Below are 5,552 nucleotides of genomic sequence, written 5' to 3' on the forward strand. Positions count from 1 at the left end.
AAAAAGTCTTGAGTATCCTGTCTATATCCCTTGGAGCTACCATTTCAGTAAACACCAAGATTTCCCATGGCTTGTGTCTGTCTCTTCATGCACAAGAACTTTCTCCAGCATTGAGAAAAGCTGCCATGTAGGTGGCAGGAAGTGCTGGGGAACTGATAATACCCAGGAGCAGTCCTCAATTAATACTTACAGGAATTGGTGTATAAATATCCCAGCTCTCCCCAGTTTGAGTGGGATAATTCTGACACACATATTTTCTACTCTGTCTTGCAGTTTCCCTGTGGATTGAGCTCCATCGCTGCCCAGGATGGTAGCAGGCTTAATGACCACCTTTTGGTGACTGCCTTCCATTCCCTCTGTCACTTCCTTACTTCCCATCTAGTAGTCCCTGCACCTCTAAAATAAGCTATTCTACTCAAATCTGTGTCCTAGGGTCTACTTCTTGCGAAACCAAACTAAGACAGACTCATTTGTTTAAAATGGGATCATTCTGCTATTTCATATTCTGCTACATGCTGATAGATTATCAAAGCATAATTTCCAAACTGCTATAAAGATAATTCTCATACAAATAGATGCATGTGTCAAGGTTTTATTGAATTCATTTATGAGGGAACTGGCAGGATAACAAAGCTGATTCAATGTATATAGTCAGTGAAAAAAGGAATGCTGAAATAAGACTGCTAAATTAGATGTAAAACTGCTTAATGTCCTACAGGGGAATTACATCATAACCTTTGAGTTATGTTATCACTTGGAGGAACAAATATCATTATAACTTACCAGTTTTCTACAGAGATGAACTCTTAATTTTATAGACTGGAAAGGGTCTGGGTCCCTGGTTAATTGGTACTAGTAAGTCAAACAATGTTAGACCCTACTCACATTAGATTGGGCTTAGCATGATCCAAGGTCACCCAGTTGTCTTTCTTTCTTATTTCTAAGTTTGGAATAATTTTTGGAGCAACAGATACTTTTTTTTTTTTTGGAGACTGAGTCTCACTCTCTCTCCCAGGCTGGAGTGCAGTGGCACGATCCCAGCTCACCGTAACCTCTGCCTCCCAGATTAAAGTGATTCCCCTGCCTCAGTCTCCCGAGTAGCTGGGATTCCAGGTGCGTGCCACCATGCCTGGCTAATTTTGTATATTTAGTAGAGATGAGGTTTCACCATGTTAATGAGGCTGATCTCGAACTCCCGACCTCTGGTGATCTGCCCGCCTTGGCCTCCCAAAGTGCTGGGATTACAGATGTGAGCCACCATGCCTGGCCAACAGGAGACTTTTATGGTGGCTTATAAGTAATCTGTGGGCTAATGAATGTGACATTCTTAGTGCAGATCAGTAAGTTGTGAAATGTGTGTGTGTTTGTATTTTGAAACACTCATTTCACTTGTTTGGAACAACAAAATATGTTTTAAAGACATTTTAAAAATTACAAATGCAGCACATTTTGATATTGAATAAAACGTAACATAAATTATCAAAACAAACTTTATCATGTAGGAGTTTTGTTTTCTGTTTTAGTTTTTATTAAATGTATCTAGTATTTTGATGAAATTATCCAGAAATTCTGGATCTGCAAACCGGTTACAGATGTGTCCATATTTTCCTTACTGGGAAAGAATCTTTAGGAAAACATCTGTTATATTAGATTCATTAATTTTTTTGGGGGGGGTGGGGTCAGGACAGAGTCTCAGTCTTTCACCCAGGCTGGAGTGAAGTGGTGCAATCTTGGCCTACTGCAACCTCCGTTCCCCCGGTACGAGTGATTCTCCTGCCTCAGCCTCCCGAGTAGCTGGAATTATAGGCTCCTGCCACCACATCCAGCTAATTATTGTATTTTAATAGAGACGGGGTTTCACCATGTTGGCCAGGCTGGTCTCGAACTCCTGACCTCAGGTGATCCACCTGCCTCAGCCTTCCAAAGTGCTAGGATTACAGGCATGAGCTACCATGCTTGGTCGGTTCATTTTATTTTTATTTTTATTTGTTTTTTGAGACAGAGTTTCACTCTTGTTGCCCAGGCTAGAGTGCAGTGGTGCCATCTCGGCCGGCTCACCACAACCTCCACTTCCCAGGTTCAAACGATTGTCCTGCCTCGGCCTCCCAAGTAGCTGGGCTTACAAGCGCCTGTCACCATGCCCGGCTAATTTTTGCATTTTTAGTAGAGACGAGTTTTGCCATGTTGGCCAGGCTTGTCTCAAACTCCTGACCTCAAGTGATCCACTTGCCTTGGCCTCCCAAAGGGCTGGGATTATAGGTGTGAGCCACCGCACCCGGCCCTCATGTGGATTTCTAAAAAATTGTTGATTATTGGTTGTTTTAAGTAGCCCTATAGTGGCCTTAAAAAGGAAAGAAAGAAAGAAAGAGAGAGAGAGAGAGAAAGAAAGAAAGAGAAAGAGGAAGGAAGGAAGAAGAGAGAAAGAAAAGAAAGGAAAAGAAGAAAAGAAAAGAAAGAAAGAGAGGAACGAAGGAAGGAAGGAAAGGAGGGAAAGAAAGAGAAAATATAACACAGGACATAGATGACTGTCCTCTGAAAAATGTACTTAATTTTTTTTTTTTTTCTGAAAAGAATCTCAATGGACGTCTTTAAGACCACAATACCTTTTTCTTCCCCACTTCAAATTTTGATCAATGGTGTCAAAAGATGAAGATAATCCATTTCTTCCATCCTCTTATATTTAGAGGGCCTGAAGGCCTATTCCATTATCAGCTAATAATACCTACCTGCTCACTGCCACATCTGGTTAAACACTCAGTTTGAAAAATCAGCAAAGTTAAGCTGCTGTCTGACATGAGGACATCTGGAGTGGAATTTCTTTGCATATTATGAGGAATTAAGTGGAGGTAGTTTCAGAGACCATCTCAAAGCCTGGGTTCAAATAGGCTCTTCTTTCCCGTGATCTCTTTGAAAGCCAGCAGCCCCCAATGCTGGCAGCAGAAGGGAGCATTCTCTCTTTGTAAATTGAATGACCTGATTTTTATCTCTAGTTGGATTCCAGGAGGAAGCATGATGTCATTTCAACCACTGGCCAGAAAACTTCTTGCTTAATGAGCACTTTGAGCTTACTGGCAGCCAAGAAGGCCTTTGTTTACTGTGCTTAGAAACCAGGGTCAAGGATTCTTTCTCTGCCTGTCAGGAACAAAGGGACAGGCTTGCTAACCAGCCCTCATCTGTGAGCAAGTCTCCGGCACGGCAGACAGATAAATACAACTGGCTCCCAAAAGGTTACAAAGTCTAAGAGGTCAATAGGACAGAAGAGAGAAGGAGCTGAAATGCCATCAAACATGAGTTTTTGTGTGTGTAAGTCCTCCCTACCTGTACCCACGGCTGTGTGTCAGCCAGGTGTCCCGTGGCAGGTGCGTGCCACTCTCCCTGCCTGTGGCTCTCACTGGCTCTGGCCTGGCCCCACTCTCCACCCTAAAGCTTCCTTCAGCTGTTTGAGCAGTTGCTATGGGGCTTGGGTAGCCTCCACCCACTGGCAGCTGTTGAGATGTATTATGAGGGTGGAAACAGATTTCTAGAACTGTAGTTACTAACTGCTGAGGGCAATACCAGAAATATAAAGAAGAGAAAAATATGCAATGAGTTTATTTCTATTTGTGGTGCATAGTAAATTAGATATTAGGTAAAAGAGGCTGAGTATTAACAAAAACAGTGAAGCCCGTTCTCCAATTGAAGTGGTGTAAGCCCTCTGATAATTTTTCTTCTTAAAAACAGCTTTATTGAGGTGTAATTGCCATATAATGAATTGCACATGGTTAAAGTATATAATTGGAGAAGCTTTGACATATGTATACACTTGTAAAAAGTGTATTTTTTAAAAGCATTTGGGGAGATGCAGAGCGGTGCATTTCTTACAACTGAGGGGGGGGAGATTAATAGCCCGGCAGGATATGCATGTGTGTGTGTGCTGGTGGTGTGGGAAATCTCTCTACCTTCCTCTCAGTTTTGCTGTGAACACAAAACTGCTCTAAAAAGAAAGCCTATTTTAAAAAGGATAAAAAAAGTGCATCACCGCAATCAGGATTATCAACCCCAAAAGTTGCCTTCTGACACTTTGTAATCATTTATCTCCAGGGCCAGTTCTTCCCACACTCACTTTTCCCCATCCCCAGGGATCCACTGATTGGCTTTCTGTCACTAAAGATTAGTGATATTTTCTAGAGTTTTATATAAATGAAATAATACGTTATGTATTCTTTTTTTTTTTTGTCTGACTTCTTTTAGAAGATGTTGTACTTACCAATAGTTTATTCTTTTTACTGCTGAATAATGTTCCATTTGTGGAATACAAATGCCATATAATGAATTGCATGTGGTTAAAGTATACAATTTGAAAAGCTTTGATATATGTATACACTTCTATACCATAATAATGTGTCAATGTAGGGTTATGGCTATACCACAGTTTGTCTGTTCACCTGTTAATAGGCATTGTGTTGTTTGGGTTTTTGATTATTATAACTGAAGTTATTATAAACAGTCATGTACAAGTCTTTGTATGGACGTACACTTTCAGATCTCTTGAGTAAATACCCAGGAATTAATGGCTGGATCATGTGGAAGGAATATATAATAATAATTATTTTTTTCTGGAGACAGGGTGTCACTCTGTCACCCAGGCTGGAGTGTAGTGGCACAATCTTGACTGACTGCAACGTCCACCTCCCAGGTTCAAGCCATTCTCGTGCCTCAGCCTCCCAAGTAGCTGGGACTACAGGCATGCACCCCCATGCCCAGCTAATTTTTGTATTTTTTGTAAAGGTGGAGTTTCACCATGTTGGCCAGGCTAGTCTCAAACTCCTGGCCCCAAGTGATCCACCTGCCTCTGCCTCCCAAAGTGCTGGGACTATGAGCATGAGCCACTGCACCTGGCCCAGAATATATTAAATTTTTAAAGAAATGGCCAAACTGCTTTCTAAAGAGATTGTACTATTTTATATTCTCACCAGCAATGTATGAGGCTTCCAATTTAACTCCTCATCAACAGTTGATATGGTCATTCTTTTTAATTTTGGACATTCTAATAGACGTGTAGTAGTAGCACATTGGGTTTTAATTTGAATTTTTCTAATGATTACAGATGATGACCATCTTTTCCTATGCTTATTTACCATTTGTGTGTGTGTGTATATTTGTTTACCTTTGTGTATATTGTGTGTGTGTGTGTGTGTATGAAGTGCCTGTTCAAATCTTTTGCCCATTTTAAAAACTGGGTTGTATCGCGCCACTGCACTCCAACCTGGGTGACAGAGCGAGACACTGTCTCAGTAAAAACAAAACAAAACAAAACTGGGTTGTTTATTTTTACAAGTTCTTTATATAATTTTACAAGTTCGTTATATATTCTGAATACAAGTCCTCTATCAGATACAGTATAGTGTCATAGTGTCTTTTGAAGACCAGAAATTCTTAATTTGATGAAGTCCAACTTACTAGTTTTTCTGATAAAGTTTCTGAAAGATGAGAGCACCATTTAGGCAATGTGATGGACTTGACATAATTTTAAGTGCCTTCTCAGATCTGTGATGTTTAAAATCCTTTTTTTT

Source organism: Colobus angolensis, unplaced genomic scaffold, assembly GCF_000951035.1.
Source record: "Colobus angolensis palliatus isolate OR3802 unplaced genomic scaffold, Cang.pa_1.0 Scaffold41, whole genome shotgun sequence".
In the NCBI taxonomy this organism is placed as follows: domain Eukaryota; kingdom Metazoa; phylum Chordata; class Mammalia; order Primates; family Cercopithecidae; genus Colobus; species Colobus angolensis.